General features: G+C 44.0%; 1 protein-coding gene and 1 long non-coding RNA gene across 2 annotated transcripts in view; one reads left to right on the top strand and one right to left on the bottom strand.

Moving 5' to 3' along the window:
* The window catches only part of LSAMP (limbic system-associated membrane protein), a 958,106-nt gene that overhangs the window by 618,468 nt on the left and 327,142 nt on the right, over positions 1-12,496 (bottom strand). The window lies entirely within an intron of this gene.
* LOC110399505 lies at positions 9,928-10,996 on the top strand. The gene is made up of 2 exons (XR_002439241.1): positions 9,928-9,990; positions 10,754-10,996. It is a non-coding gene; the product is annotated as an uncharacterized LOC110399505 (long non-coding RNA).

Below are 12,496 nucleotides of genomic sequence, written 5' to 3'. Positions count from 1 at the left end.
TCAAAGCGGAGGAGACCGACCTTTGCAGCTGAGAATCACCCATTGGCAGCAGGAGGGTTCCTGCATTTGTTTCTCAGGCTTTCTTTGCCATTCTTTCTCTTGTGATAGAGAAACAGACAGTGGTCATTTGGAGCCATAGTGTGGTGGGAAAAATATAGAAATGTATGATTATATATAGTCATCCCTGGATTTTGGGCTGGAGGTAGAGATGGCAAGTCACTGATTAACAAAGTTGTCAGGTCAGGCAGTGATGAAGACAAAAAGCACTCAGAAAAGGAGAAGCACAGCTCATTCTCCTCTATTGCTTTACAAGCAGTGCATGGAGATGTGGGAAGTCTGCCTGAGTGCAAAACAATGGGTTCTAGTAAGGCCTTCAGCAGGTATTTGGACAGACAGCGCACTGCATCCCTCCTCTTCCTCCTTATGCTAGCTGCAGGCCTCGAGTTGTGCTCTGCCTCCTGAAGCACTCACTGCCACCAAGGTTTAGAAAATCACGACTGTACAACAACCTTCTTCTCTTCTGCTCACAGACCAACCCCAAGGGAGAAGCCTGCACAGATGGAGGGTAATATGAAATGAATGCAATTCCTGTCACTGCATGACCTTAGACAGGAGGCACCACCTCTCTGCGTTTGGTTCTTCCTTCCTCTTCCCCTCAGAATACACATCCACATCCGTGTCTGTAAAATTGAGATAGTACCTATGTCGCAACAACTGTGTGAGGATTAATTAATTCGTATTTACTTTGTGCACAGCAATCCTCAGGTGGAAAAAACAGCTGCCCCAAGTAAGCGTCATGCTGTGGTCATGGGGAAGAACACATCTGGGAGGAAAGAGGAGGAATTGCCTTATTTACAATTTTGAAACCTTCCCCAAAACATCATACTGAAATGAAAAAATATTGAGGACAGTTTAAGTGCTGTGTCTTGATAAATAAAATCTATGTTAAATTTCTGAGTGAGAATAAAATACTGTTTTACCAAAAACATATAATCAAGCAATAAAAAAAAACCTCTCAATTCAGAAAATAGCAACAATTTCTTCTCTTATCCAATCCAAATTTTGTCAACATCAGCCTGACTTTAAAAATCATTGATCTTGTTGATACAATGTCTCCCAACAGGAAAATTTTCTATTGACATTTTCTAATCATCACTTCTTGTTTAGAGCTGTGGGATTGAATTTTTGCTGCTGTTCTCCCTTTCCCCGAAGATGGCAAATTCCCTTCTACGTGCTCCCCTCAGAGCACGCAGAGAGCACCTTACCACGAGACCTACGCCCAGCGTACTCTCTGTGTTACAACCCTTAAGAAAACACACAGCTCATGTTTCTTTTTGGTGGGAACATGCACATTCTGCATTATGCCCTCTGAAGGATTTGATCAGCGTCTTACAAATATTAGAATCATAGAATCTTTTGAGTTGGAAGGGAACTTTAAAGGTCATCTAGTGACTCCAACTCCCCTGCAATGAACAGGGACACCTACAGCTCCATCAAGGTGCTCAGAGCTTGTCCAGCCTGACTTTGAGCATCTCCAGGGATGGGGGGCTTCCAACACTTCTCTGGGCAACCTGTTCCTGTGCCTCACCATCTTACTGCAAAAAATACTTCTTCCTTACATCCAATCTAAATCTCCCTTCTTTTAGTTTGAAACCATTTCCCCTTGTCCCATCACCACATAACCTGCTAAAGTTCTTACAGCCCCCTTTAAATTCTGAAAGACCACTACCAGGTCCCCTCGGAGCCTTCTCTTCTCTAGGCTGAGCAGCCCCAGCTCTCTCAGCCTGTCCTCATAGGAGAGGTGTTCCATTCCATGGATCATTTTTGTGGCCCTCTTCTGGATGCACTCCAACAGGTCCATGTCTCTCCTGTACTGAGGACTCCACATCTGGACGCAGTACTCCAGGTGAGGCCTCACCAGCACAGAGCAGAGGGGCAGGATCACCTCTCTCACCCTGCTGGCCACGCTTCTTTTGATGCGGCCCAGGATACAGTTGGCTTTCTGGGCTGTGAGGACACATTGCTGGTTGCATCCAGCTGCCATCCACCAGTATCCCCAGGTCCTTTTTGGCAGGGCTGTGCGCTATCCTTACATCCCGTAGCTTGTACTGACAGTGGGAGTTTCCTTGACCCAGGTGCAAGACCTTGCACTTGGGTTTGTTAAACTTCACAGGGTTTACCTGGGCCCACTGCTCGAGCCTGTCTAGGTCTGAGTGGTATCCTGTCTGTCAGGCATGTTGACCACACCACACAGCTTGGCATCATTCCCAAACTTGCTAAGGGTCTTGCACTAGATCCCACTGTCCGTGTCACTGATGAAGATGTTAAAGAGCACCAGTCTCAGTACTGACCCCTGAGGAAGACTATTTGTCACCGACCTCCATGTGGACATTGAGCCACTGACCACCACTCTCTGGGTACGATCTCGAAACCAATTCTTCATCCACTGAACAGTCTACCCATCAAATCCATAGATTTCCACTTTGGAGAGAAGGCTGTTATCTTGGCCAAAATCCTGGCCAAAGCATCTTCCCCTCACTGCACTATCCAGCTTGCTCTGCACTGGTAAGCTGCCGCCATCCATCCATGCATCACAGGCAACTTACCATGGGTGTTGTTTCAATACATGATTTTTGATATGATTTCTGTAGGAAAAAAACTGCTATTGAATGGAGAATCCTATGGTTATTTCAGAGTTTTGTATTACTACACACTAATCACTCCCCTCTCCAGAGATGCCACTGCTGATTTGAGAGACTTGATTTTCTTTTCTTTAAAGGTATCTTCAGACCATCTTAAAGAGCTGAGCAGCCTTGAAGAGATAAAGAAAATATGCCTCTAAAGATGCTTAATGCTCAATTCTGAGTAGGTAGAGATGCTAACAAACTGTAAGCACTGCAGAGGACTGAGAGGTTCAGTTCAATTCACTGTATATATATTTACCCTTATTCACAGCATCACAAAGCTACTGTCCTTCCAAAAGAGAGATAATGAGGAATGCTTTCTATGACAGAGTGCTCTGGCACATTCATCCAACAGTTTAGCAGAACAATACAGAGATGGAGTCCGCAGCTAAAGAAAACAGAGCCGTCATTTAAAAGCCCTGATGTTAATAGTTCTTCTGCAAAACCCATCACAATGAAGCAAGGGGAGAATAACGAGAGGATGGAATAGGATAGTGTGAGGGCCAGAGTACTCACTGAGGCATACAAACAGTAGCCACAGTGCTGGAAGACGACCATGGGAGTGTTAATTTGGGGTATGCCCTAGCAGTGAAGACAGACATCACAACACAGACTTCACAGCTGTGCAAATCTCCCCTAGAGCTGCCTGAAGCCTTGAACTCCTCACTGCCCATCTCCAGTTTGTCGTTACAACATTGGTGGTGTCCTCCTGGCAGCGCTGCAGTCCTAGCTCTGCAGGCATGGCCATAGCCATAGCTTGACCCACAGAAATGCAGTCTCAGGAGAGGGCATGAAGCAGCACAGCCACTCTCCCTCTGGCACAAAGCAAAAGAGGAAGGCTGCTAGTACATCAGCAGTGGATAATAAATGCAGGTGCATGTGAGAAGGCTTAGTAACCCTGTTTTTAATCTAGCTAAGATGCCACATTTACTGGAGTGCCTATGCTGCTCTGCTCTTGCTGTTGCTGGCTGTCCATACTAACATCATGCTAATTAACCCTAGCACTGCTGCAAGCACAGTCCTCCTTTAAGTGGGGAGAGGCGAGGAAACAGAACTAGGGATTAGCAAGGCTGCCACATAAAGAAAACATTTCACGATAGCCAAGCTGAAATGAAAGAAATGCTCAATGTACTTCAGTCCAGTGAAGTGGAAGAGCTGAAGCTGCTCACATCAGGTATGACTTAAGATACATTATGTATAATGTTTTGGAAAGATCCCCCACTATGTTCTCCGATTGGATTTGACAAGACAGACACTAATGCTGGGACTGAGCCATTTGGGATACCAGGGTCGATTCTGGCAGCTGGCAGATTATACCTAACATGTCCAGAAAAAACTGTTAACTTTTTATTAAGCTTAGCACCGTTAAAGACAGCCCCCACCACCACCCCAAGTGCCCAAGATGTGTCCTGCTCTTCCTGCTTACCACTCCCTCCAGTTTATTCCCCTTTTTTTCTTGTTTCTTTTCTTTCTTTTTTTTTTTTTTTTTTTTTGATGCTCACAGCCCTACACATGCTCAGCAATTGCTGGGATCGTTTCCAACCCAATCCATTTCTATAGGCAGAGACCCAATAAAGCCTCTGTGGAAATGCTTAAGTGTATTGGCCATAAATCAATGCATCCCCTCAGCTGACCGCTTCCACAGCGAGTGAGCAGGCAGCAGCAGCGAGTGCTTCCCTGACTGATGGCGGGCTCCTGTAAGTGATCCCCCATGGAGACTGCTCCCCTCTCTCCATCCCATCTCCTGTCAGCACAGCGTCATGCTACCATCAGGATGCAGACCCAAACGCATTAACCGGAGTCCCTGCGGGGCTGCTACCTAGAACCCAGGTAAATCGACTGCTGTGAGTGCTTGCAGGATTACAGGGCAGCAGACGTTTGAAAAGGACTATCACAAGCTAATGTTTACATTATGAACTCTGTGTTCCCACCCTCTTAAGGCTCCCTACCATCTCCCTGTTTGTAAGCAACTAGAATTTGGGTTCCTTTGAACTGAACTAACAGTCCTCATACATAATCTTACAGTCAGCAGAATACATAACAAATACCATCAGCAACAACAACAGCAGAACAAGCAAAGGAAACAATTGAATTAATGGCTGGTATATTTGCACGTCTGTAATCTTCCTCACTTCTTCCCCATGGAGATCTGTAGAGGAAGCTGCCAGAGCCCTGACTGCAAAGGAGAAGTCGCACGATGAGGAGCCACTTCAAACTGACACCAGCCTGTTTTATCTGTCAGTCAAGATGGGGGATGAACAGTCATTTAGCAACAATGTCACTGAAATTATATCACTTTGCTTTTGCAGTACATAAATATTTGATTCTCTTCCTCAACTTTTTGCCTCTTCCCTTGTTTTAAAACAGAATCTCACATTTTAAAATAGACTCATGCTTATTTTTTATCCTCAGTCACATTCATCTGGTTTGAAATAAATATCTGACTGTCTCTGTAAGAAAACTGGCATGTATCATGCCTATAAGATAAAAACAGCAGAAAGCAGAGAATATACTGGTATTGGGGAGTATGGCAGATTTCTGTCTCCATTCGAAAGTGGAGCTTTCTTTTAAAATCTGGGGGGACCACTTCAGGGAAAGCTCTGCAAGTTCCAGGCTCTCATCACCTCCCATATGCTGAAAGTACCACCTGGTGACCTGATTTCAGAGGTTGGCTAAATACAAAATAACTCTTTTGCATTCAGTCTACCTGGAAGACAGAAGCCTATGGGTCTGAATCCAAACAGCTGCTGCCTTAGCTTAAGTGCTATAAACAAATTATTTCGCTACTGTGAGTTGCACACAACTTGTGTCCCCAAATTGTCAACAGGCAATGCATCATTATGCAGGTCATTTTTATACAAAGGCAAATCCCAACTATTGCCTGCGCTATGTCCTTTGGGACATCATAACACTCTCGTGCTCCAGAAGCAAAACCTCACATCTGTGTAAAGGATTTATAAACATTAACCCAGGATTGTGAGGGCTTCTGAAAAAAAACGGATGCTAGGTGGTATCCATGGTCACGCTAACAATGAAGCAGGTTTTATCACTTAGTGTTTGCCCTTAGGGTACGCAACTGTTTAATGCTTTAGGGAAATAACAAACAGATACAAACAAAGTGCTAACAAACTGGCTAAAACTGAGGGTTTCTACTTAGTGGAAATCTCTGCTTTAGGAATTTGATAGCTCTTGGAAACATGTGCTTCTCAGCAGCTTAACCAGCGAGCTGGCTTCTGGCAGCCCTTGTATGGTGGTGGATCATAAGTTTGCTGAAATCAACTCCGCAGTAAGTTTCTGCAAAGTGTTTTGATTTCAACAAAATGGTATTTGTTAATGAGAACCTGTTTCAGTGGAAAACTCCCAGCTGCTTTTCTCTCTGGAAGGAAATTGGAAAAAAGGAAGAAAAAAACTCCACTAATCCTCTGGTATAGAAAAAGATGCTTCCAGCTAAGGGGAAAAAAAATCAAATATTTGTTCTTTTAACAGTGGAAACTTTGAGCGAAGAGGAACAAGGTAATTTCACATGTTCCTGTGAACAAGCTGCTGCAAATAGCTTCCCTAGATAATAAGTGGGAACGAGTGAGAAGAAATGGATAGGAGAAGATCTTTAATAGTGCAAAGAAATGTGTGATCAGCTAGGGGATTCCTCTTAGAAGCCTTGTACAGAATATATACTATTTGCCAGACCGGATCAGAGCACTGGGCCAATCAAGTGCAATTTAAGCATTAAGTGTAACAGCTTGATAAATCTAGGTCAATGCACCTACACACAGGTACAAGTTTAATATCACTTCATTAGCAGAACTGCAGCACCTAACACTGAGCACATCTACAGGTCCTCAAAAAGAGAAACTATTGGCATTTATAGGACTGCACAATTAAATCAATGAATTTCCCTTAACGAGTGACCAGAAATTGGTCCTGCTTTACAATTTCTAGTTGGAAGCAGTAGACGGTGCTGATGATTCAAATATAAGTGGAAAACAGAACCACAATGCTCCTCTGACCAGTGTGCAGCACTCCGCAGGAAGAGGCTGAAGTGAAGGCTGATGAAAAGAGAAGAGCTCTGCCTTTTTGAGCACTCACATTCAATCAGCCTTCACAGGAAATTTATTATCTTCACATGCAGCAGACCTGCAATTATCATCATTAAACGTTCTCAAAACCCAATGCTAAGTTGTTTAAATCCATCTTGGCATTGGGTTCTGACTCTGATATAACCCAACAAAGGAGGATTTTACTCTACAGAGGCCTAGCAGCTTACCGCAGGGACCTTGCTTCTGGGACTTACTCAACAAGCAGAGAAATCCCAGGATTTTTAGCTGTGCCCACAGGACCTCATCACTGCAGAGGAGCTGAGGATGACTGCAGATCCTTAAGTGCCAGCACTGGCAGCAGGGAGAGAGGGCTCTACTCTCTAGAGACTTTGGAGGTTAATAGAAAAAGATAACTGAGAGCTAAATCAACAGCATTAGATGCTTCATTCCTTGCCTCACATGTGGGTAAGGTACCATAAAAAAGAGAGGAGCACAAAAGGCACATCATGTAGTTTGACCCTAACACGGTCTGGGCAAAATCTACTTGCAGACAAGTTCCAAGGCAAAATCTACCTCTACTATTGCCCTGCTGATGATCTACCAGTTCTTTCCTCAAAAACAACATCCAAGGGCTTCTAACACGAACCCAGGCTGAAACTGGTAATTCAAGTGCAAAAAGCTCCATAAGCATGTAATATATCTTTTGGATATGAAATGTGGTCTGAAGGATCTAATAAACCAAAAGGCTATCCTTTACTGAGGCTGCCAGATGATGTCTGCAGGGCTTGGCAGATTCCAATATTCCTATATAACCCAGCCTGCATTGTGGAAGTGTCATCAGATTAGGCCTCCCAAAATCCCAGCTAGGAGCCCTTCTACTTATTCCCAGAGCGCTCCACACTAGCTTTTCATGACCTGGTATCTAAAACGCTCTGTTCACTTGAGCTAGCCCACAATTCCTTTGCCTATGTAATTGCCTTTTTCACTTAGGACAACACTGTTTACAGTGTAAAAAGAGTTCAAAAGTATTTGTATACTTTGCCCTGACATTTACGACACTTTGGAAATATGTCTGTGTTGGAACAGTGTTTGACTTGGAAATGAAAACAGTGGTTAAAGACAATGCTTTCTGCTTCTCTTGTAGCAAGGCTGCACTAAACACAGGGAAACACCAGGTTTTGGCGTGGTTTGATTTGGATTTGTTCCCTGCTCCTACCCTCTTGTCCTTCTCTTTCCTCATGTTTCTTACTTCGCACCGTGTCCCTCTTCAGGCTGTGTGTGAACGAGTACTGTCTTCTCTGGGCCTGAACTCCAGTCCCTGAATGTGAAGCCCACCTTCATCACCATTCTGTGCCTATCCCTATGCTGTGCCCATCCCTGACAAGCTCAGACCTGAAGGGCACAGATCTCTCAACTCATACAGATGTCCCCTAATTAAGACATCTAGAAATATGGGCACATCAGAGCTCACCATCTGTCTCCACCTCTTGGACAGCTCTGCTTCCACAGCTCAGCAAGCACGGAGCAATTCCTTGGCTCCAGCATTCTCCATCTCCTGCTCCAGCACTCAGGAGCACGGATGCCTACAGCAAAGCCTCTGGTGCCCAGGGCCAGGCAGTGTGCTGCTGTTCATCCAAGCAGAACAGTCAGCTGAGCCCAAACCATGCTGCCCATCAGCTCTAGGCTATTCTCAGCACTGGTGGTGCAGACATGCTCAGTCCCTTTTCCCTTGAAGGACCAGATCTCGTTCATGAAGCACCGAATCCAACCCCTCTTCTCACCTTAGTAGCACCAGCTTCAGTCTTTCTATCAATCTCACCACATTTTTCCTTTTTCTCCCCTGTCCCTAAAACAAACACTTCATCAGCGCCAGGCACAATTTTTCTGTCCACTGGTCAAAGTGATAAATTGAAAATATTTCTTTCCGGGAAGACTCAGACCTATCATTTAATTTGTTTGTTTTTTAGAAAAACTATCTTTTCAGAATGGCTTTTATTTGACCTACAAGAAAAAGATGCCTGTTCCTTTCAAGCATTCTTTGTATTTTTATTTTTTGAAAGGAAGTTTTCCAAATCAACAATGTCACTGCAAAATGAGAAACTGAAATAGTTCATCTCCTCCAAATAATTTCTCCATTTCTTCCTCCCCAAAAACAAGTGTGACGCACAAAGAGCATAAACCCTCTCCAAACTGTGCTTAGGAAAACAAAGTATCACTCCCGCCGGCGTTTTTCTGCATTCCTACATTTTTTGTTTTTCCCTACGTTATTCTGCCCATCCTCGAACACCACTACAGTTGCTTGGGCAAGTTCTCAAAGAGGCACCTACGCACAGAGAAGTTCAACAAACCACTGCGGCACATCTTGCTCCTGAGTATTCTGTAGCCACAGGACACCTAAGGTGATTTCATTTTCTTTGAAGTATGTGAATATTTGATAACCTCCCTTCCTCTCCTTCACCTTAATTATTCTCTTTTTTTGAAACACCAGCTTGCATGCAGTATTTAAATAAAGCTGTTTTCAGAGTCACAAGCAGCATGAAACAGTCAAGCCTCTCAAAATATATTGCAAATGCTATACATTCTCCTGTTTGGCACATAAGCAGCACAGCGCAAGACCCAACCTGGGAAACCCATGAAGACTGCAGAGTTGCAGAGGCAGTCTTTCAATTCTGAAAATGAGAACTCCCTCACCAGATAAGTCAGCACAAGCGAGAGGTGATGCATGGTCTCACAACCTGGTCCACAGTACATGTTCACCCACCCTGCAAAAATTTGGCACAGTGAACTTTGCACAGGAAAGTACCTGCAGGTACATAGACAGGGAACACAGTGGGCATACAGTTTTAAGTGGGAAGTGAGGGTAAGTCAGAATTTGGAAGAACTGCAGGGAGAGAAAGAATGTATTCTTTACATACAGCCACACAGACAACTAACTATATGCATACACTCATGTTTATCTATAAATATATACAAAAGGGTTTGTCATGGTTTTATGATTTTTGGTTATAGGTATTCCGCATCATAACATCATGTAGTGTACCGGGAGTTAAAGAGTTAATGATCCAGTTCCATGGATTATGGATAGTTCCGGGTACCTGGTTCTCAGAAGAAAACAAGAACTACACTTTCCAGAGGACTTTGCTGTTGTTACCATTTTCCGCTGAGAGGGAAAGATAAAACTGTCTGCAGATCACAAGACGCTCTCTTCTCTTCCTGTCTCTCGTCCCAGCAGCATCTCACTCCCCAGCCATCTCATCGTTGGCATTAGAGTAAGGCCTACCTTGATTTTGGGCACACTCTCTCATTTTATTGGATTTATTAGCTTAAATTGTAATTATATTGTATTATATTATCTTATTTTGCATTCCAATATCTTATTTAGTAAATTAGTTTTTTTCTCCTCAGATCATTGCCGCTGGTTTGGTTTTAGGCCCATTTCCCTACCTTTTTTCCCTTTTCCCTTTCCCAGGGTGTGGGTCCATGGGTCCCTCTGCCCCGTTAGCCATGGAACCAGGCCAAACCTGCCCGTAAACCACTGACAAGGTTCAAAGAGTTTGTGTGACTCAGGAGCCCCACAGACATACATGGCCATTTCTCACAAATCTTTGCCAAGATCCAGCAGCTGTAAGGATTTGGCCTTTCCAGATTTCAACAAGCTTGTTTTATGGGACATTAGAGAGGATGACCAGGATCTTGTTTGCTTTGGGTGACTTGTGACATTGATACCAAAAGTGCAGGTGATCTAAAGAGCTGCTGGAAGCTTGAACACATAGAGACATGACTGGAGGTCATGAATTGGGATGCTGCATAACCCAAGCAAATGTCTGTGCAACTTCAGGATCGTAGCTATGACAGGGCACTTAGGACTGGGTCCGAGTTACTTAGCGGTCAGCCACAACCCTGAAAAATGCTCCATGTATCACATGAGTTAATGGATTTTGATGAGGATTGCCATGTCTGGAGCAGGTGATGGTGCTACAGGCCTGGCAGCTGTTCCAGCTGGCTGAATAATATGTCCTGGATTATCCGTAGGTGAATCCCTGAACAACTGAGAGAAAAGAAAATATGTCTCTGCACAGGTCAGTGAAGGCCATGCAACAAACGTTTATGCAGGTGGATGAAGAGCTGTGCCCACAAACACAGACAGGACAAGGACAAAGCAGCTGGAGTAATCCCTGAGGATGTCAGTTGGGAATGTGCATATGACCAGTAACATGAGCACATAAAAACTCCCCACATCTGCCTGGAGAATAAAGTCATGCTCTTTGCCTCTTGCTTCATGGTGCATCTCTTCATCAACCCTTCATTATCATCTCCAGTAGATTTTGCAGCCTTATAACCTTATAAAATCTCCTTGCATTGTCCACATCCCTTCCCTATAAAACCTCAAAAGTGAAAGCTGATGTGAGGGGAAATCTTAAACAGAACAGAGACTTGCAATCAGAAAATACAATCTGACCAAAGCTGTTCTTATAAAGGGCTAGAAAAACTGATAACATCTCTCTGGGCTTGAATATTCATCATTATTATTATTTTTTTTAAACAACAAATATTTCTTGCATCATATTCCCAAGCCAATGCTACTCAGCAATTCTGGGTGAGAGAAGTTTTAACCAGGTCCAATGTAAGGATAGAGGAACACTTTTTTAAGTGATCTGAAGGAGAGAGCCAGTAGAGACCTTGGAAAAGGCCAGAAGAAAGAGAGCCTTAAAACAAATTCAATACACAGCAAGAACCACTGTACCAACAGCCTTATATTGCAAGGACACATCACATTCCAGTTGCCCCATAAAGACTGGCGATGACAAATTTCATGTTTTAACTTTGTATAAAGTGACCCTCTCCTCCTCCTCCCATGCATTAACTAAGGGACAGGACTAACGTGATATGCATGTCAGAAGCTACGGAAAGCAGAGCAATGACTACAGCATGATCAGTACTCCAACAGAAGCACAGAGTGCGATACTTATTTACTGCCTGTCAATGTCTAGCCTGGATGGGATGCTGCAGCTCCACAGCCATTGCAAACTGCTCAATAGCCATTAACAAGATGAAGCTTTGTGGTGATCAGGTCACGTGCTTGATAGAAATAGAGAGGAATCCAAAGTGAAAGGGAAGCAAAGACAAGCAATTGTTGCAACTGTTACAGTTAGCAATGAGTTGGCTGGCTAGTGGGCATCACTATCACTTTCTAGTAACTGGAATTAGGAGCAGAGCCATGTGTCATGGGCTCCATACTGCCAGCACTTAGCAGAGAGATTGATTTAACACAAGTGTTAGTGGCACAAGCTTTGGCAAAGGAGAAATTCTCTGCCTAGCTGCCAAACAACCACAGCATAAAATATAGTGGTAACAGAGCTCATACAGTCAGCATAGCTTGTAACCTTTTGGCAAGACAGGCATTGAAACACAGCTTTATTAAGCACACCAGGCTTAGTACTGTGAAAGATTTCACAAAACTGTTGCATACACAGTGCATACAGAAAAAGATCATAGAATGGCCTGGGTTGAAAAGGACCTCAAAGATCATCGAGTTTCAACCCCCTGCTGAGTGCAGGGTTGCCAACCACTAGACCAGGCTGCCCAGAGCCACATCCAGCCTGGCCTTGAATGTCTCCAGGGACAGGGCATCCACAACCTCCCTGGGCAACCTGTTCCAGTGCATCATCACCCTCTGGCTGAAAAACTTCCTCCTAATATCTAACCTAAACCTCCCCGTCTCAGTTTAAAACCATTCTCCCTTGTCCTATCGCTATCCACCCATGTAAACAGACA

This window comes from Numida meleagris, chromosome 1 (genome assembly GCF_002078875.1).
Source record: "Numida meleagris isolate 19003 breed g44 Domestic line chromosome 1, NumMel1.0, whole genome shotgun sequence".
Lineage (NCBI taxonomy): Eukaryota > Metazoa > Chordata > Aves > Galliformes > Numididae > Numida > Numida meleagris.
This window is presented reverse-complemented; position numbering and strand designations above follow the sequence as displayed.